Here is a 22,185-nt window from a genome sequence, read left to right on the forward strand (position 1 = left end):
AAACACAATTCTACACTTTGGAATGAAATCAAGTTTGAAGTAAAGATCTCCATCATTACTTCCTAAGGCTTGAGAGGGAAAGTAATTAGCAGAGGGTAAGTTACGGCTTTTCCAGGTCTCCTGCTTTGAAGCAGGCTAGCTAACGAGTAAGCTGGTGAGGGTCTTTGGGAAGAGGTAGACAAAAGGTGAGGGAAGCTGCTGGATTGGGCTGAAGTGTGTGGAGGAGACTCTACTGGTAGCACAGAAACATTTTGCTTGAAGTCGGGTTTGCGTCTACTCAAATATAGTAGCGATATATGCGAGCAGAGGTCGTCCTCTAGCCCAAGCGTGTATCAGAAATGCAGCAACCCTGGGAAAGATGCAGAGTGTAAAAGGAAGAGTTTAGTTATTTGCAGTGCAATGGTAGTTCACGTTTGAAAGGAAAAGCCCAAAGAAAAGTTGAATCTAAGGAGTGAGGACTGGCCGCTTTAATCCTTTCCCAGGGTCTTTGCCAAGAGAAGCAAGAGAAACAGAAGAGAGAGCAAGCCGGAGGGTGGGGGGTGGGGTGATGGGAAAGGGGAAGGAGGAAGACTCAGTTGTGGAAACAGAAATGAAGGGAAGGATGATGGGTGGGCTTTATTTGTATTTTTATTACATCTGCTGCATCAGAATCATGGCTTTTTCCCTGCCTGCCTTCTTTCCTTCCTTTTTCATTTTTGGGAGCTAAATATTCAGGTCTGAATTACGACCATGATAAAAGGATGAAGTCAAGTCAAAGTGAGATGAACTTATGTGAATAATACTCACTTTCATGGGGAAACTTGTCTGTCGTTGGCAGTCTTTTCTTTACCTTTGGATTCAGTGCCTTTTCATTATGTTCTGCACCCAGTTCTTTTGAAAGTGATTGGCCAACGCTGCAGATAAACACATACTCATTTGGTTTGGTCTAATTTGTCTTCCCTGAATCTTCACCATCAGTGTTATCCTGAGAATTAGTTTCTATTTCAGTAAAGTGCAAGAGAGACTAATAGCATACTGGGATGGTGATCATTTTTCTAGGGGGTTGTTTCTGCCGAAGAGCTGACATCAAATATGGTGAAAAAGTGACAAGCAGGGTGGCTTGACTGCCTTACAATGGATACACGACGTTCAGGTGGGACCCAGTGAGAGACAAATCATTGTCTAACAAAATGTAATTATCATGGGACTGAGAGCTTGATATAGCTGGGCAGCGATGGGACATCAAAAGTCAGTGCTTGCCCCATCCCTAAATCCTTCCCAGGTGTACCAGAGCAGACTCATCTGAAGAGGGGATAGCAAAGAAGATGGAGTGGGGGGGGAGGGGTGCCTGTGAGCCACAGTGGTGCATAGGAACTCAGAAGTGAGCAGGCAGAATTAATACCCTCGGAAATTTCACTCTGTAGAGTTTCTTGCAGGCAGACGTGTCACAGTTGCCATTTTGTCCTCTTACTTGTCTCGACTCAGATGGCCTGTGTTGTCAGTTTATCTGCCAATCTGTCCACTGCAAGCCTGAGGGGCCAACATTTTGTGGATGGATGTCTCAGATGTTTACTGAGCATCTGAGCATGTTCTGGGCTCAGAGGAGGAGGCCATGATAAGTCACTTATATTTTCTTCCTCAAGTCTATCTATTCCAAAAAATATTTATGGAGGGCCTACTACATGCCAGACACATTAGCAGGTGCAAGTGTAGAAAATACCATGATTTATTTATGTAGCCTCCTGATAATAAACATTTGGGTCATTTGCAGTGTTTTGTGTTAACAGTGTTACTGTGGACATTCTCCTGTGTGCCTCCCAGAGCTCATTTGCAAGAGGTTCTCTTAGATAGTGAAAACGAATGAACTATAGCTACATGCATCAACATATGTGAATCTTATGAACATAATGTTGAGCTAAAAAGCAAAAACAAACACAAAAAATTTGCAAAATAATAAATGTGATATGATTCCGTTTATAAGAAACCAAAAGCATGCAAAACTAAACAATATGTTGTTTAGGGATACATGCATATGGGATAAGACTTTATAAAAACAAGGGAATAAGAAACACAGAATTAAGATAGCGATTACTTCCGGAAGATGAGGAAGGAATGAGGTGGGCGGGAGCATAAGGGATATTGTCTTGTTCTACCAATACTCAAGGTGTGGGTGATCCTGTTTATTCATTGGGTACTAGGTAAATGGAACCTTGATGTACATTATAAATACTTCCATGTATAATATACTGGTTTTCCCCACTATCTGAAAGTAGAGCGTTTTTTAATGAAACCTTTACTAATCCGAAATGGTGTAAAACGGAGAAGCAATTATAGTTAATTTATATGGAAAAAAATTCGAGCATTCTCTGAGCCAAAAAACACCCTCTCGGGCTTTTCTGATAATCTTAAGACACATCTTGCTAATAAATGCACAAAATAAATGTTAAACACACACACACACACACACACACACACACACACACACACACACACACAGGGAGAGAGAGAGAGAGAGAGAGAAAGATGCTCCCAGACAGCCCATCCTGGTGGTGGGATGCTGAGTGTAGTGAGCTCCCAGGGAGGGAGATGGGCGGGCGCTGTCTCAGCTGGGGGCCCGGGTGGGGTGTGGGGGGCTTGTAACGGCTCCCTGAAAAATAAACACCTGACCCCTATTTTCGCTTTTTGCCTTTTTCAGTGAAAGTGGAGATCTTCTTCAGATTTCTTCTGGTTAGTGAAAACAGACACTAATTTTAACATAGGTTTTTTTGTAAAAGCAAAGTGGCGTAATGTGAAATTTCAAAAAGCAGAGTATACGTGTGCTTATACATTTACGTATTATGTATTTATATTAAGCATTATATTTATATCATGTAAATATGTATTTAAGTTTTCATTTAAAACATTTTTAAGTTTATTTATTTATTTTTGGGGGGGGGTGGGGGAAGAACACATAAGCAGAGGGACATAAGAGGGACAGAGAGGAGGACAGAGGATCTGAAGCAGGCTCTGTGCTGATAAGAGTGAACTGTGAGATCATGACCCGAGCTGAAGTTGGATGCTTAACTGACTGAGCCACCCAGGCACCCCCATTTGAAATACTTTTTAAAGGGAGATACAGATCATGACCTCAGGAATTTATGGTTTGTTGGAAAAGAAAAGACATAGAAGCAAATAAATGCCATAAAGTGCTTATGAGGTGTGATGTGTGGTGTTCAGCACTTACAGTGTAGCCGTAGAGATTCACTTTTACATAATTAGCTTCAGTTTGGAGTAGAATGTGGTAAATGCTGTAGCTAACACGTGCATAAAGTACCATGAGAGTATAGAGAAGTAAAATTCATAGGGTGTAGGAAATCTTCCTGAAGGAGGTGTCATTTCAGTTGTATCGTGAGGGATGAACAGAATTATGAGCAGCGTAGACAGTGATCAAGGTATTTAAAAAAATTTTTAATGCTTATTTATTTTTGAGAGACAGAGTGCGAGTAAGGGAGGGGCAGAGAGGGAGGGAGACACAGAATCCGAAGCAGGCTCCAGGCTCCGAACTGTCAGCACAGAGCCCAAGGTGGGGCTCACACCCACAAACATTGAGATCATGACCTGAGGGGAAGTCAGACGCTTAACTGACTGAGCCACCCAGGCGCCCCTCAAAGTAGTTTTTACATAGGAAGCATATGGACAGAGCTATAAAACTGAGTACAGGGCATGACAGAGGAATGGCAAAGAAGCCAGTGTAACGGAAACACACAGCGAGCGTTGGGTGTGGTGGAAAGGTAGTTCGAGGGCACATTGTGGAGGACCTTTGATGTCCTGCTGAAGAATTTTGTCTTTATGCTGCGGCCACAGGGTAGATCTCCTATCTCTCTTTTCTGGTGGCAGTTTAAAGAGTGGATTGACAAAAGACCGTGGGATGGGCAGGCAGAGAGCCTACCTTGGAAAATTGCAAGCAAGAAATCATGAAGCTCCAAGACAGGTGACGGTGACAGAAATGAACAGAAAGGAGGGAATGTGAGAGTGACACAGAGCCATGACCTGATGGGCAAGTGAGCTCGGAAGGATCTTCCGCTTTCTTTACCTTGTCGTGTGGCCTTGGTTCCACACTGACTCCCATGTCTGTCTCATGTCCATCTGTGTCCTTGATTTATGTAATTGCCATGTAGCAAGCAACTCCGGAAGGGAGGGTTTGTTTTTGTTTTTGTTTGTTTATTTTATTTATTTTGAGAGAGAGGGACAGAGAGAATCCCAAGCAGGCTCTGAACTGTCAGCGAGGAGCCCGACCTGGGGCTTGATCCCACGAACCGGGAGATCACGACCTGAGCTGAAATCAAGAGTCAGACATTTAATCTACTGAGCCACCCAGGCACCCCAGGAAAGGGCTTTCCAACTGCATTTTAGCCGCCATTTTTTTAAGCACTTGTCTGGTAAAGATGAGTAGTGTTTGACCACTACAAATATTTATACTATGTTTATGCTGGGGCCAATGACAGGGAGAGGAAAGGGAGAAATATATTTTTCCTTATTACACCATTGATCCCTCAGGACGCTGACTACTTATCTGTGGTTTAATCACAGCAATGAGTTAGTGTGGAAAGGTGCCTGTTATGCACACGTCAGTTTCTTTTCACATAAAAGTTTTACATTCATGAGCTATTTTATTTCTGATTATTCAAGGTGAAAAGGATTATTGGGCTCAAAAAGTTAAACAGGAAGTGCTTTTTTTATTTCAACAAAAATCATTATTGAAAATCTTTCTAAAGCTCTATTGTGCTTTTAAGGTACAATTTGCTAAACACGTTTTAACCTTTTTTAAAAAAAGGTTTTTGTAATGTTTAAATGTTTAAAAAACATTTTTTAAAAATGTTTATTCTTGAGAGATAAAGAGAGAGACAGAGTACGAGCAGGGGAGGGGCAGAGAGAGGGAGGGAGACACAGAATCTGAAGCAGCCTCCAGGCTCCGAACTGTCAGCGCAGAGCCTGACGCGGGGCTCGAACCCACGAACCGTGAGATCATCACCTGAGCCGAAGTCGGATGCTTAACCGACTGAGCCAACCAGGTGCCCCAACTAAACACATTTTAATCTTACTTGGTGTTAGACTTCTGGGCTTCATTTGTGATATATAATGCTATGGTTGAAGAACGGACAAAGAGCTAATCACAGAATGTGCTTTGGGAAAGTACAAGCAGTTTTTGTTACTGCTGCCATTCATTCTTTGGCTTTGAACCCTATATGTAAGCGTGTTATCTTGAGATTTGCTGCTTTTGCTTATTCTGTTCAGAGTAATATCCTGGAAAATATTGTTAGTTGATTTAAAGATTTCTCATAGTTGGAGTCCGGTCTGTCCATGTGCAGACAATGTAGTGAGTAAGTTCCCAATGTGGTAAATAAATTTAAATGTGGAAGAAGAGAAGAATATCATCTTGCCTCATTTCTTTCTCCGGAATACACTGATAATAGTTTATATTATGACCAAAGAGGTCTATCTTCCTCTTTGGGGAAATAACAACACTTTACCCAGAGGTATGTATTTTTATCACTTTCTGGGATGTTTTGGGGATTTTGTGATTACATGCCTATGGAGTTCCTTTGTTTTAGATTCTTACAGCCTTCTGCTCAGCCTCTAATTGCTACCTGCCCCATCTGATGACTACCTTTCCATTTGGAATCCAGTGGCTTATGAAAACTAAAGATACTTTTAGTACCTTCATCTTGATACAGCATCTAGGTATGCACTGACCCCTGAATAAGGAAGGGCAGTGGGATGTGTTCAAAGGCTTTTCTTGGGCCAGGACACTCTATGTGCCGTTGAGGACATTTGGAGAGTTGAGGCTCACCATTTGAGGAAGTGTTTTTGCAATTCTCTGCTGCAGTGCGTAGCCAGTGTCGTGTCTCCTTTAGCCCAGTTAAAACCTGGAGTGTTTACACCATCCTGCAAAACCTGTTGTTGGCACATGTCAACTTTCGGTGTCTCTTGGGCCCAGAATTCTAGCTGTGCTAGGAGCGGGAGGGCACCTTGCCTCAGTCACTAACAGGAGCTTCTCTGAAGCTAATATCACAGTCTTCTCCATAGTTTGATTAGGACGATGGTGACAGCGATCCCCATCACCAGCTCCCTCCCCATTTATCTCTAAGCTGCCGCTGCAGCTTCATTCATTTGCTTGGGAAAATCAGCTTTCTGATTCCTTGGGCTGAACTAGGTCACAAGACTGCCATGTGACATCATTGTGTCTTTTCAATTCTTGTCAATCTCTTTTTCTTCACGATAATCCAAATACATACTGACCGTCAGTAATTCTCACTCCTGTGAGTCTTTGTAACTTTTTTGTTGTCAACTCATTGTTCTCTTAAGCCTCTTCTTGTTGTGCCTGGTTTCCTTCGGTTTCATTTTTTCTCCACTTCTCAAGGTGATTGGGAAATGGAGAAAAAATGCATCTCACTTCTTTTAGGCTTACCTTTTATAGATAATGCTCTGGTTTCTTTTTCTCCTCCAAACAGGCTTTCCCATAATAATCTTTTCTTGGGAGCATTTCTATTGTTTTCTTTAAAACCAGCATTTCTTTTCTCCCCATTGATAACTTACTAAAGTTTTTTCATAAACAGATTAATTCTTGTTTGGACTGTTACGTTCTTCATTGTCTCCGAATTCAAAGTTGGAGACTTCACATGTGTAAATTCAGTGATGCTTCCTGTAATTATCAAACCCTGATTCCTTTAGCAGATATGTTCTATTTTGCATGTAGATGTTGGGGGAACAAAAGAAGACTGGAGTGAAAGAATCACTTGGAGTTTCACTTTTTTATTTAAGTAACTAATTAAATCTGCGTACAACCCAAGAGAAGGAAAACTTGCCTCTTTTATTTGTGATGGTGAGCAGTAGTATAACTGTTGAATCTCACAAGTTAGGAAGTTCAGGTGTTTTTTTCCTTCATGGAGGCAATACCGGGAACAGTCATTATGAAGGACAGTGCACAGGAAGTGGGGAGTTTTCACGACCAGACCAGCATAGTTATGATTTTTCTATAGTCATGAAAAAGTATTTTTTTAAACGATCTGAAAAGGAGCATCTTAGTGGCTTAGTCAGTTGAGCATCTGACTCTTGATTTCAGCTCAGTTCATTATCCCAGGGTAATAGGATTGAGCCCCTCGCTCTGTGCTGGGCATGTAGCCTGCTTAAAATTCTCTCTCTTCCTCTCCCTCGGCCCCTCTCTCCTGCTCATGCTGTCCCTCTCTCTCCCTCTCTCTTTCTCTCGCTCTCTCTCTCAAAAAAAAAATCTGAAGAGTGTTTTTGCATCATGGAAAAATGATCACTGAGTGAACACGTCACTCTCAGATCTTTGTTCTAGTCAAGGAATGCAGTGGACTCTTGACCACCAAGGACTCTGGCTGGTGTTTTAGGGGAGTGTCCCCTTCTTGGAATAGAAGGTAATAAATGTGATGCAGAAAACTTGTGCCCCGTGTTTGTTTGATTGCCGTATATAGTTTCTTGGTATGTCTTTACAGATCTCTCTTCCATTCCCTTATATGTTAGATCGTCTCAAGGCCAGTGCTCCCTGTGAAAAGTAGCCAACTCAGGTTCCAGAGCATTCAGTACCTGTCTGTACGGTTTGTCACTGGCTTTGAAATCCATCTGTCACGTCTCTACCCAAACTATCCTGCTAAGTGCTTTCACTTGGATAATTAGAGAGAGCTGTGTGGTAGGTGGAAGAAGAAATGTGAACGTGGGCTTTAAAGTAACTAATTTAAATTCCGTTCCAAGGGAAATTGCACTGCTTAACTCAGGATTGAAAGAAGATGCTGGGAACACATGTGCATTAAGTCACCTCCTGCGTGCAGCCAAATTTGGCAAGGCCATTAGCTTGGCATAAGCAACGTAACATTAGAGCAAGGTTGTAGTTTGGGTTTGGAGTGACTTACGATTGTCTGCTTTCTGACAGCCGACTCAGAGGACGCTGAAGGGGAGAACTGGAAGCGGTGGTGAGTGAGTTTGGGCGATACCAGGGGTCGAGGAGAGCAGCCCAGTCTGTGTAGTGGGAGAAGCTCGGAGAGACAGGGGGCTGGTCGGGAGCTCGGAGTCTGATGTGGCTGTGGTGACGCAGACGTCCTGCACTCAGGTGTCAGTTACGCAGAGCATGGCTTATGTTCTGTCAAAACATGGAGGTAGACACGGTCATACCGGGTTTCATGAATCCCAAAGTGTGTATTTTTTTCACAATTTTATATTTCTGGAGTTGGAATCCGTTGCATAGCCGATAGCCTGACATAGTTTGCTAATGCTTTTTCTTAGCAAAACACAATAAAATGGTGCCTCTGTTTCTCTAGTGCATCTTCCAGGCGATGGACGTTGGTAATGACACTCTCGCTGCTCTTTACCAAGCGTCCTATCAGGGCCTGCGTGCATTGGCGTCTCACTGAGTTCTCCCAGCTTTTCTGCTTCATAGCTTTCTGGTAAATTCTCGTTCCTTATTTCTGGTTCTTCCTAATCAAAATTAACTGGCCCGTAATGTAGAAGTGCAGACGCATGTGTAACTTAGCACGTTGCACCCCACATAAAAATCCTCCCTGATGCCTTTAAACGTGGCCGAGTGGGACTGCAGAAGGCATTTGGTGAACAATGAGAGAAAACAACTTATTTGGGGGGTGGGATGGGAGGAGGGATTCTTTTCAGTTCTCTCTGATCGCTCCGTGTGTGACTACCTGTAAATCCCGTGACGTTCACGTGCCACAGCGTCGGGGTCTCATTGTCTCTTTCTTCCTTTTTAGCCACTTGCTTGTGGGTCGCTGATCTATCTTTCCCGCCTGCCCCGGGAGGGAATACCCCTCCTTTGTGGCACTAATTCGGTAATGGTGGCTGGCCGCAGTCAGACAGCGGGAGAGTGGAAAATTCCAAGGCCATCCATCTTCCTGCACGTCTCCAGCTGGCCTCGGGAATCGCCATCAGGGCCTCGTGCGGGCGATCGGGGTGCGGGCGGCCAGCGTGCCCCCCAGGGCCGCGGACGAGCAGCAGAATCCTGCGCTTCTGAATTGATCTGACCGTTTAGAGGGCCTCCTGTGTTCCCGCAGCCTGCTTCTTGACAGGTCGACTTACAGAGAAATATGGCCAATAGGAAAACAATCTTGGCCGAGAAAGGCTAAAATTTGTCTGAATTACAGAAAAACGTGACTTGTTTTTCTCATTTCACTAGGCAAACTGGTGGAAGGGGTGGTCTTTCCTCCTTCCTTCCCAGTGCCTAGACTCTGCGGGCTACGTAAACGGGCCCTGAAGAAATGAATGCACAGAGCTCTGTTCTGAGGGCCGGGTACGGCCCGTTCCAGACCTCGCCTGGCGCTCCCCCCCTTCTCCCGGCCTGACGTGTAGAATTCCTCCAGCGCAGGGCGGAGTGCTCTGCTGCAAGGGTTATTTTGACCGACTGAATTTCACTGCTGGGTGAGAGCAGGTGAAGACCGAGCCCTGGAACAAAGAGCGTGTTGATTTCCCTTCGCCCTCCCTTCCTCGTCCGAAGTGAGGACTGTTCTCGGAGCTCCCTCGTGAGGAGGCTGGAGACCCCGAGACGCCATGAACCAGAAGTGCTTCAGGATGAGCGCAGGGGAGGGCCAGGCGGGGCGGGTGCCCTCGGGGGCTTCCCCTCGTTGGAAAGGGTGGGTCCTGTGGCGTGACTTCTAGGGCCTCAGCAGGTGGGGGAGGAAAGCTCTGAGGGCCGTGGGTCCCGGCGCCCCTGACACCCGGTCCAGACGGCGCTCCCCACCAGGTTGCCCCCAACCTGCCCTGGCTCTTCACACAAAGAGGTGCATCGTGGCTTTTGGGGCACTACTGTCTTCAGCATCACTCTGCCTGTTCCCTCCTCTCCACTTCCAGTGACGTGGAATAAGAACAGGACACGTTTTGTTTTTTAATCTTCATTTATTTTGGGGAGAGAAAGAGACAGAGCCTGAGCGGGGGAAGGGCAGAGAGAGGGGGAGACACAGAATCCCAAGCAGGCTCCAGGCTCTGAGCTGTGGGCACAGAGCCCCACACGAGGCTCGAACTCACGGAGTGCGAGATCATGACCTGAGCCGAAGTCGGACGCCTAACCGACAGAGCCACCCAGGCGCCCCAGAACAGGACACATTTTAGACGTTTGTAAGATTTTCTTAAACCAAGGAGCGCGGCAGACATTTTGTTCCACAAGCCGTGGCCAAACCCGGCGTCTCTATTCCTTTTACTTCTCACTGTTTACTTTTGTAACGTCTGCTATTATCAGATGTCACCACCTTCAACTTTTGGGAGCCAGAGTGTAATCTATATGGGTAGTAAGTTTATGCCAACTTTCTTTGATCTAAGGAAAACATTTTCCAGGATATGTAATTAGGTTGACATTTCCCCACTGTGTCACATAAGGGTTATCCTTGCGATTCCAGATTGCAAGTACCTCGTTTGGCGTCCCCTCTTCAAGGAGCCTTCCCTGACTTGTCCCAGCTGAGCTACTGACCCCCGTGCTGGGCTCTGGTGCAGTTTGCACGTGATTTATTGCCTCGTGCCTCTGTCTGCCCTGCTGGCATCAGAGTCCCTGAGGGCATGGTTTGGTTCTTACTGGCACCTTCCTGTAGCTCCAGAATCCGGTCTGTGTAGGTCACTGAGTGAGTGCTTGTTGTAGGGAGGAATGGAGAAGGGGAGAGAGAGGAAGGAGGGAAAGAGAACAAGAAGAGATCTCTCTTTCTGCTGCAGAATAGCGATTGCCTTGGTTTATTAACAATGCTATAGAGACGTCGCAAAGGCTCACAAAGTCACTGGTATTGAACGTACTCTGTCTGCAGCCGTTTACTGAGCAAAGATACTTTGAGCACACTCAGCGTGTCAGGCCAGTGTGAGTCCAGGTGGCGGGGGAAAGTAATGAAACAGAATTCCGACCCTCTGGGAACTCGAATGCGAAGAAATGGCTGTTCATATGGTGCGGGATGTGGGAGTGGATTCGTGGGCAAGCTCAGGAGCACAGGCCGCAGAGCCTCCCTCCCCCAGCGAGTCGGAAGGCCTCCCCCAAGAGGAGGGTTTTGAGCTGGGCCTCAGAGGGTCATGGGGATTCAGTAGATGAAGAAAGTGGGGGACATCGAGGCACAGGGGCTGGCCTGCCCTGCAGAGACACGAGGTGGGAAGAGCGAAAAGTGCAGAGGACAGCACGAGCAGGCAAGAGAAGAGACGAAAACGAGAAGATTAGGTCGGGACCAGATCCAAACTCAGCGGTCAGCCTCCACCTAGGTCAGGGTTTGCCTGTGTTTTTTAAAACCCGTGCTTTTCTTTTGCTCTTACTCGGGAGCCCCACGAACTAGTTAATAAGAGTTTGTCAGGGCACCTGGGTGGCTCAGTCGGGTAAGCATCTGACTTCGGCTCAGGTCATGATCTCACAGTTTGCAAGTTCGAGCCCCGCATCGGGATTGCTGCTGTCAGTGCAGAGCCTGCTCTGGATCCTCTGTCTCCCTCTTTCTCTGCCCCTACCCCACTTGTGTGCGCTTGCTCTCTCTCTCTCAAAAATAAATAAACATAAAAAAAATACACACTCACCAAAAAAGAGTTTGTCAACCTTTACTTTCTGCGGTGGATATTAAAAAAGAAAAGATGCATTGAATCTGCTTTTCCAAATTCCCTCCTCTCCATGTTCTGATGAACTCTGAACAGGGGGAGGCGTCCTCCCTTAGGAATCTCTGTAGGTCACCCCTGAAATGGTGCAGGGGCGGTGTGACAGTGTTTTCTCCAGCAGCTGGCTCAGGAATCTAGTCTGGAGAGAGGCTGGGGAGAGTGCCATCTGTGTATTGACTGTGCTGCCCAAAGAGGCGGACAGTCAACTAGAAATCCCACCCGTTTGTTTTGTGTGCCTGGCTGGCTGTAAGAGTGGCTGGAAGGAAGCAAGGGGGGCTGCTGATTATGAGCTACCTCTAGAGAAATGGGGGCTGGGAGGTGGGACTGAAGCCACGATTCATGTTCTGCTTTCCTTCCTTCTGTGTTCCTCAGAACAGAGGAGTCCCCCTGGGAGATCATAAGTGGGGCTGTCTGACCTCAGAGGCTAATTTCTTGTAGACTCTGCCCTGCATAGAGTTGTGACCATTGTCCGGCCCCTGTCCATCCTTCCCTGTCTCCTGCCCGTGTGTGCACCGTCAGGGATTGGGTGTGCGTGGGCCACCCCAGAAGGACTGACCCACTGAGGTGCCCCCTTGTCTACTGCCACTGCCGGCCGGAAACAGGCCTGGGTACCAGCCCCCCAGACACCTCGTGCCCATGCGGCTTGTAGATGAGTCACGCACACTTCGTGTGACGTGATGTACGTGCTCCTGGGGCTGCGCTCCCTGAGATGTCAGGTATGACTAGGGTGACAAACCCTTGCCGGGCACAACTGCTCCTGGGGAGAGTGCCCGCCTTAATTTGTGTGTAGCGTAACCTCAGCTCACACTAGAACTTATCTTTCACTGGTTCGTGTTCAGTTTTCTCTTCCACATGGAACGTGTTTCCTGTCGTTTTTTTTCTCCATTAACTTGAGGGAAACACAGATGATTTGAGCCGCCCTCTGCCGTATCCAGTTCAGCCTTCGTCAGGTGGTTCACCCAGCATACTTAGTTTAGCATTTTAGCACTAGAACTAACAAAAATTACAGTGGAGAGTGCTGGCACGCCTGGGGGTAGGTTTTTGGTTCAATTACGTGGAAAAAGAATAACAAAACTAGATTATCACGTAAGAGAACGTTTTCAGAGACTCAAGCTGAACAAACGAATCTTTAAGTGTTATCTGGGGGGGAAAGTTGGGTTCGTTGCGATAATAAACTTTCTGGACAGGAGCGTGGCTGCACGAAATGTTTGACAGGAAGGATGCTTATGGCAGAGCTATGGAAACTATAACAATATCCTGTAATAAATTATTTAAGAGTATCAGTATTTCTGAGCCTCGGGATGTGGGAGGAAAATTAAACAATGGAAACCATGTTAAGAGCTTTTTATACTTTTATACATACTTGACAGACCTCTTTTGCAAGTGCTGTTTTCATCAGCCGAGTTCTAAGGACGTAGGATGCCAGGGAATATCCTGAGGGGGAGCATGAAGAAAATGGACAAATTAGTGAATATCATTCCTGTTTTTGCTGTCTGTTCTCAAGGACAGTTGTTTAAGATATAATGGGTTCTGCTGTGAGGAAAGCCCTTAGAAATAGGAGAGCGTGGGTGGGTTTTGGAAGACCTGTCGTCCAAGAGGGCTTCATTTTGTGAATCCTCACTTGCTGACATTGGGTCGCTTGACCTCGGGAAGGATTTAAAGCAGGAAACGCAATCATATGACTGTTCTTCCCTCGCTTATGATACTGGCCTCGATGTTGATTTTAGCTTTTGCAAGTCGTTGTTGAGTATTTCGTGTGTCTAGCGTGTGCTGTTTGTGACCACAGCTGGAAATCTGACCAACACCATCACAGTTGTGGGAACAGTTAGTACTTGAATATAGAGGGTCTGGGACACATGTCCAAGTATGTTGTGATACAGGACGTGGTAAGAAGCGTTCTCAAGCTAGATCATTTTATTTTTTACTTGGCTTGCATTGTTTTCAAAATCTTTAATGATATTCGCATAATATAAGGGCAAATTTTTACTTTTCCCACTTAACAAGAGGCATACGTGGTTTAATTTGCTTTAAATTAGTTTTGTTCGAAAAAGCATCATTTATAATGCTATATAAATGTTTAAGTGAATATTTTTGGTTTGGGCCTTAGCATTGTGCTTTTATAGGTTGATGTTTACCATTCTGTCTACTATTTAGAAAACTAGATAGGGTATTAAATTTTATAATTTTCATGTCTGTTTCTAAGTGACGAGGTAAGGGAAGGTTCTAGGTGGCGAGGTGCAAGCACATTTCAAATAACACATGGGAGACATCAATAGTTTTCATGCCATCTGCTAAAAATAAGATTATACGTTCTCCTTCTAGCATTTTCTAAATACTAGAAACATCTTGAGGTGGTTTGTAAGAATTTCTACCAGATAAAAGTCATTATAACGGAACACCTTGAGTCAAGTTTATAAAATTATCATTTTTATGTTCCTCCTCGCTTGCCATCATTTTTCCAACATCTTCACTTGCTGTCTTCAGCCAGTGGTCCATTACGTTTGCAAACGGGATAGCCTACGACAGAAACCAGAAGAAACTCCGTGAGATCAGACTCCATGAGGCTGGCTGTGCAGCACAGCGACGGGCCCTGAGCACACCTGCTCACAGCCTCCATGGATGAAATGTGGAGGCTCTCCAGCTATTTCCCAACAAAGGGAAGATATATTGCATTAATGGTTTTATTGATTGATTTTTTTTAAGTGTTTATTTTGAGAGAGAGCACGAGAGAGCAAGCAGGGAAAGGGCAGACAGAAAGAGAATCCCAAGCAGGCCCCATGATGTCAGCTTAGAGCCTGATGCGGGACTTGATCCTATGAACCATGAAATCATGACCTGAGCCAAGATCGAGAGCCGGACGCTCAACCCACTGAGCCACCCGGATGCCCCCAGGGATTCATTTTTAAAGTCTGAAATCGAGAAGATGCCATAACGATCCTTACTGTTGTAAACCTGGAACGCTTTTGTGAATTTGGGGATTTGTGATTTTTTTGTCCTCTGAGAAGTGCTGCCTCTTCATGCCTGAGCGCACCTCCTTCCCACGCTGGTGTGTGGACTGCAGACCGCCCATTTTCAGGCCCAGGGAAAGAGTGTAAGCCAGTGACCAAAGGCAGGAGCAGGATATCAGGGAAGGCCTGGGTTGAATCATGGAAGATGGTTCAGTGTCTGCCACGCAGATAGGAGGGATCGGGGGCGGGGGGGGGGGGGGGGTACAATTTTAAGTCTCTTGCGGTTTATAAGAAGACTTAAAAAAATAATTCCGTGTTTAGTAAAATGTCAATTGCCGTGGAGGAGAAAAAGGTACCCTGACTGAAACACTTAGCATGCTTCTAAAGGCAGAGAATTAATAGTGCTGGGGGGGGGGGGTTGGGGGTGGTGGTGGTTATTTTATACAAAAACCTCTGCTTTTGGTTTTCATCTCTGCCAGCTCTCCCGCCTTCCTTTCCTTCTATGCACAGGCCCCAATAAAATAAATACAGTAAGCTCTCTTTTGAAAATTTACCTTAGCCTCTCTAATTAATGAACTCTGTGTGTCAGACTTCTGTGTCCTGAACACTGTACTTATGCCTTAAATAGAGAAATTATAAAGGAGTTGCAGATGGTCTTTGAGGAAACTGCCTTATGTTTGTGTTTAGAAACTGAGTTCCCTTTTGTTACAAATGTTTTAAAGTTAATATTTTTTGAAATTGAAAGCATTCTTTAGAGTAGGCTAGAAGCCAGCTATAGCTACTTGCACACAGACCAAGTTCTTTGTAGAAGTGAGTAATTAGGGCGAGGGGGTGCTGGGAAGTGGATGTCTCCTTCTGCTATGGGGTCGAATTACTCTGTTTGCAACGGGCTGTTCGTTTTCTTACGGCTGTTCAGCTTCGCCGTCAAGAGGTAATGGTATGTCGGCGATTTTCCCTAGTGTCTCAAATGCCTTCATTTATCTTCTGCTACAGTAAAAAGCTTCTAATTCAGAAAATGTAAGGAAAAATGTGAACTTTAAACATGTGTATAAGATAACTCTCTGAAGTGTTCACCTGCGTGTTGGTATGATTGCTGCAGGGGAACTTTTAATCCCAGAACACAAACGTCAGGTTCTGGACCTAGAACCTGAACCACATGACATAAGAATTTGGTTTGTAGAATGAATATACATACATATATGTATTCCAGCGTAGTTAACACACAGTATCATATTAGCTGCAGATGTACAACATGGTGATTCAACACTTCTGTACGTTACCCAGTGTTCATCCTGAGAACTGCATACCCTTCACCTACTTCTCTTAGCCCCCTGCCCACCTCCCCTTCTTGGTTTGTCTCTTTTTTTTCCTCCTTTGCTCATTTGCCTTGTTTCTTAAGTTCCAGATATGAGTGAAGTCATATGGTATTTGTCTTTCTCTGACTGATTCATTTGACTTAGCATTATTTCTCCATGATCCATCCGTGTTATTGCAAACGGCAGGATTTCGTTCTTTCTGATGGCTGAGTAATATTCCATTATATACATACCACTGCTTCTTTATCCATTCACCAACCAGCGAACGCTTGGGCTGCTTCCATAATTTGGCTACCATAGATAATGCTGCAATAAACATAGGGATGCACATAGGTTTTTGAGTTAGTGTTTTCATATTCTGTGGGTATATACCCAGCAGTGGAAATACTGGATCATGTGGTCGTTCTATTTTTAATTTTTTTGAGGAAACTCCATATTTTTTTTGAGCATACTTTTACTTTTCCACATTGGCTGCACCAGTTCACATTCCCACAAACAGCACGCGAGGTTTCCTTTCCTTTTTCTCCACATCCTCACCAACGCTTGTCTCTTGTGTTTTAATTTCAGCCATTCTGACAGGTGTGAGGTGATAGCTCATTGTAGTTTTGATTTGTATTTTCCTGCCAGTGAGTGATGTTGAGCGTCTTTTCGTGTATCTGTTTGCCACCTGGATGTCTTCTTTGGAGAAATGCCTATTCATGTCTTCTGCCCATTTTTTAACTGGATTATTTGTTTTTTGGGTGTTGAGTTGTATCAATTCTTTGTATATGTTGGATACTAACCCTTTATCTGCTATGTCATTTGCAAATACTTCTCCCACTCAGTAGCTTGCTTTTTAGTCTTGTTGATTGTTTCCTTTACTGTGCAGAGGCTTTTTATTTTGATGTAGTCCCAATAGTTTATTTTTGCTTTTGTTTCCCTTGCCTTAGGAGACATATCTAGAAAAATGTTGCTACAGCCGATGCCAGATAAATTACTGGCCACACTCTCTTCTAGGATTTTTATGGTGTCAGGTTTCACATTTAGGTCCTTAATCCATTTTGAACTTCTATTTTTGTACGGTGTAACTAGGTGCTCCAGTTTCATTCTTTTGCATGTAACTGTTCAATTTTCCCACCACCATTTTTTGAAGAGACTGTCTTTTTCCCATTGGATATTCTTTCCTGCTTTGCTGAAGATCACTTGACCATATAATTGTGGATTCGTCTCTGGGTTCTCTGTTCTTTTCTATTGCTCTATGTGTCGATTTTTGTGGCACTACCATACTGTTTTGATAACTGCGGCTTTGTAGAATATCTTTAAATCTGGGACTGTGGATTGTGATACCTCCAGTTTTGTTCTTCTTTTCCATGATTGCTTTGGTTATTTGGGTTTTTTGTCTTTCCGTACAAATTACAGGATTGTTGGTTCTAATTCTCTGAAAAATGCTGTTGGAATTTTGATAGGTATTGCATTAAATCTGTAGATTGCTTTGGGTAGTGTGGACATTTGAACAGTATTTGTTCTTCAGATCGATGAACATATAATAACTTTGTTTGTGTTGTCTTCAATTTCCTTCATCCGTGTTCTATAGTTTTCAGAGTATGTGTCTTTTATCTTTTTAAGTTTATTCCTAGGTATTTTATTCTTTTTAGTGTGATTGTAAATGGGATTGTTTTCTTAATTTCTCTTTCTGTACACTAATAATGAAGAGAAGGTTAATGGATTTCCATATGTTGATTTTGTATCATGCAACCTTTCTGAATTCATTTATAAGTTCTAGTAGGTTTTAGGTGAAATCTTGAGAGTTTTCTGTAAATAGTATTATGTCATCTAGAAATAGTGAAGGTTTACTTTTTTACCAATTTTGATGCCTTTAATCTCTTTTTCTTGTCTGTTGCTGTGGCCAGGACTTCTGTACTATGACAAATGAAAGTGGTGAGAGTAGACATCCTTGTCTTGCTCCCTATCTTAGGGGAAAAGCTATCAGTTTTTCACCATTGAGTAAGATGTTAGCTGTGTGTATCTCCTATATGGTCTTTATCATGTTGAAGTACATTCCTCTAAACCTACTTTGTTGAGAGTTTTTATCATGGTTCATAGAACATTTAAAGTTTTACTTTAGTTGTTTTTACAAAATACAGAGGTTCAGCGATCATTTGTGCTAGCTCACTAGAACTTTACTATATAGAAAGGCTACAGTGTTATGTTATGAAGGCTTCTGAATATTTCAAAAGAAATATTGTGAAGAGTATACATAGCTATATTTGATAATTAGAAGATAACTTAAACGTGTGTTGTAATTTTATGTCATAGTAAATATTTTAAAGTAATAATCCAACAGGTTTTAGAGTTTTTTTTAACTTAATTGCTTTTTTATTGAAATAATCCCAGTAATATGCTTTTTTTTTTAAGTTTATTTATTTAGAGCGGGGAGGGAGGGGCAGAGAGAGAGGGAGACAGGGAGAATCCCAAGTGTGCTCCGTGCTGCCAGTACAGAGCTGACATGGGACTCCAACCTGTGAACCGTGAAATCATGACCTGAATTGAAACCAAGAGTTGGACACTTAAACAACTGAGCCATCCAGGCACCCTATACTATGCTTTTTGAAAGGCATCTTTGTGTGAAGTATTCATTCATTGGTTATTTAACCTGTGTAATTCCCCAAGAAAACAGTTTATACAAAGAAATGCTTTGAAAAGTGGTTAAACTTTTATTTCTGGACTTTATTTCCATCCTTTTATTTGAAGAATGAATTCCTTCATTCTCAGATTTTCACTTGAGCACATAAGGATATACTAGTGAGTGAAATCAATATTTTTAATAAAAGTGGGAGTAGGCAGGCATGCTTAGGCAGGTAGCTCAGTCTGTTGAGCATCTGACTCTTGATTTTGGCTCAGGTCATGATCTCAGAGTTCATGGGCTCGAGCTGTGTGTTGGGCTCCTTACTGACAGCAAGGATCCTGCTTGGGATTCTCTCTCTCTCCCTCTTTTTGCTTCTCTCTCTCTCTCTCTCCCTCCCTCTCTCAAAATAAATAAATATTTAAAAATATATATTTAAAAAAAGTGAGAGTGGGCAAAAAGTTAAACTGTTTTAGCTCAGGAACACTAGCACTCAGCGCCTCTCAGAATAATATGAATGAGGAACTTGTCTGGAATTTGTTCAGTAGAAATTTAAAATCTCCTACCTCTATTGTGGAGTGAGGCGAAATGAGAGAGGAGGGTAGCCGACTGGTACCAGTGAAGACAGGAAAAGGAAAAGAAGGGAGGAAAGTAAACAAAGGAAAAGATAATGCAAGAGATGTGGGGACTATCATTCATTCATTCATTTTGCACAGTTATTTTGTGCCCTGTGTACCAGGCCCCTAGCATTTTTTTTTAATGTTTATTTTTGAGAGAGAGAGAAAGAGTGAGCATGAGCGGGGGAGGGGCAGAGAGAGCAGGAGACACAGAATCCGAAGCAGCCTCCAGGCTCTGAGCTGTCAGCCCAGAGCCCAGTGCAGAGCTCGAACTAATGAGCCGTGAGATCATGACCTGAGTCGAAGTCAGACGCTTAACCTACTGAGCCACCCGGGTGCCCCTCAGGCCCTTGGCATTTTAAGCAGAGGATCAAACAGCCCCTTGTGCTCTTCTGATGTGTAAGCCTGTCATCGACTAGACTAATGGAAAAGAGCATAAAACAGAAGATGAGCTAGAGTGGAGAGAGAGAATGCACAAAGGGATGTCAAGAGATTGGATGGCTAAAGACAAGAGAAATGGAAGGTTAACTTCTTACTCCTTGTCAGAGCACAGACATCCATCTCTCTTCCTCACCTACCGGGTGCCTGTGATTTCTGGCATCTTCTCCAACCCTCGTTCTAGACAGTGATCCTCTGGGGACACTGAGGACCACACCCACACAACCATCCATCCATCAGAAAACCCTTTAGAAGTGTCTTGCACGTCAGGAACCACCAACACTGCCCTGTGTGTATTTTACACCCATAGGTGTGTGTGGTGCTGAGTAAATGGGTGCGTGATGACCCCGTGTGAGAAATGCCACAAAGAGATGAGTAAGTGGCTAAGTCCGAGGGATCGGGAAGTTTCCTGGAGGAAGACACAGCAAGCTGACATTTCCCCTTGTTAGCTCTTTCTTTTTAAAAATTCCGTCAGAGTAAACTGATTTTAAAAGAGCCTCTCATGTGCTGTATGGTGCAGAAAAGATGTTTACATTTTGGTTTGATCCAAGTTAACAAATTAGATCTGTCTGATCTGGTTTTTCATTGGTGGATTACTTTCGGTAAAGTCCTGATTATGCTTTAAACATAAGTGTTAAAGTTCCTGTTCCCCACCCCCAAATTCACACCCATTTAATGTTTAAAGTTTCAAAAAGAAAACACAGGATCTTTTGTCCCGTCTTTCCACCCTCCATTTTATGCATAAATATGTACAGACGGTACTCTCTTGCAATTTAATGTGAAACACATGCCCTTAAAGCCACTTAACCAGTATGTGTTCAAAATATGTACGTGTGCACCAACCAGTTTATTTCCTGATTGGAAACTGCAGTTTGATCAGATTTTTAGAGCAAACGCCAAGCCATAGGTTGCTCTACATTTCACGGAAGAGCTCTTTAGAGCAGTTGGAAGGGTCTCAAAGGACCGAACGCTCTTTCGTACATGACATCTTTCATATAAACCTGATTTAGAGAAATTCGTCGTCACTTGTTTTGCCCTTTACAGAAACTATAACAGGAAGTCAGCGTCTCTTTGTAGTCCCCGCTTCCTCTCGAGTCTACACTCTCCTTGATGGGCTTTGCTCTGTTTTGTCCTAAATGTCCATCTCCGGCCCCGCTGGTGCCCTGAACTCTGGGTGCTCGTGCATACGCAGCCGTGGCTGGGACGTGTGACGGGCCGTGTCAGACTGAGCGGCTGAAACAGAGCCACTGGACTCGCCCCCGGCCTCCCGCAGTCGCACCTGTTTCTTCTACAGCCTTCCTCGCGTTAACGAATGGCAACTGTAATCTCCTTCCGGCCCACGCTCGAACCCGATCCGTGGCTCTTGCTGCTCCCATGTAGGCTGCCCGTGAGCAAATCCTGTTAGCAGCACCACTCACAGCCCCCCGCTTCTGCCACCGGCACCCCCGGCCTCCAGTCTCACGGGGCTGCTCATTTCCTCTCCTTCCGGCCTTGTCTTCCTATAGCCCCATTCTCTACATCACAGGAGAGTGATCCTTTCCAAACAGAAATCAGATCCATTCATGCCTTGGCTCAGAAGCAGCCCAGTGGCTTTCTGACTCATTTAGAATAAAATTTAGATGTGGCTCTAAATCCATACAAGATCTAGCTGCCTCTCTGATCTCATATCTTACCCCCTCTTCTTCTCCCTCACTCTGCTTTGCCCATGCCAGCTTTCTTGCTGTTACTCTATACCTAAGGATATTCACACCTCAGGGCCTTTGCACTTGCTCTTTCTCCTGACACGAACCTTCACCACTCCAATATGCACATTTCATTTCCACAGCTTCTTAGGTCTCTGTTTAAATGTCACCTTATGCTAAAGAGCTTTCCTGAGCACTTTTTCCTCTGTCCCTTGGCCTTGTTTCTTCCTTAGCTTTTATTCACCTGTGCCATTTTTCTATCTGAGTTTTTATCTGTCTCCCCCACTAGGATTTAAGCTTCATGAAGGCAGGATCTTTGTTTAATTTCTTCACTCCTCATCCCCAGCACCTGCCTGAGACAGCAATGTGTGGCCAGGATCTAGATTTTCTGATTCTAAGTCAAGGCTCTTCTCATGATTCTGGGTGGCTGTCCATAGGTTTTGAGGTCCCTTGAGCACAGTGATTCCACCTTTTATTCCTTTTGCCCCACCACCCCCGTTGGGTATAAGACCATGCTATCTACTCTGAGGCATCCCGCATGCCTAGAAAATGCTGTGGCTTGACGGAAGGACTTTCTGAGCGCATTGTGGCCCGTCCGCTCAGATCACAGGCTCTCTCGGGGTGTACTTCCCTCTTTGTAGGAGAAAGACAGGCTGCTGTTACTCATCAGATACACAGTATCTGGAAACTGCAGGCAGTTTGAGGGAAAAAATCCAATGTGGTAGGAGTCTGGTTCTCAGTAAATAGATTATGTGTATTCTGAAATTTGAACCTTTCATGTAACTGTGTAACTTCGGGGGAGAGGATTAGACTGAAATTAATAGGCCCTGTGCTGGTTTAAGCCTGAATTTTTGTGCAGGTTGTTGACATTTCTGCACTTACCCACCTGACCTTCCTGTGGAAAGTGTGTTCCAGGTACATTCTTTTGCAAGTGAAAGAGCATCCACGTTTGGCTTGGATCTTTCCAAAGCAGCTACTAAAAGCATTAAACTCCTGCAT

The 22,185-nt window shown here is 44.2% G+C and overlaps 1 protein-coding gene across 7 annotated transcripts in view; it reads left to right on the forward strand.

Annotated features, from left to right (window-relative positions):
- Window positions 1-22,185, forward strand: part of SMYD3 (SET and MYND domain containing 3) — a 690,952-nt gene that overhangs the window by 511,238 nt on the left and 157,529 nt on the right. The window lies entirely within an intron of this gene.

The sequence above is a fragment of the Panthera leo genome, chromosome F3 (assembly GCF_018350215.1).
Source record: "Panthera leo isolate Ple1 chromosome F3, P.leo_Ple1_pat1.1, whole genome shotgun sequence".
Classification (NCBI taxonomy): domain Eukaryota; kingdom Metazoa; phylum Chordata; class Mammalia; order Carnivora; family Felidae; genus Panthera; species Panthera leo.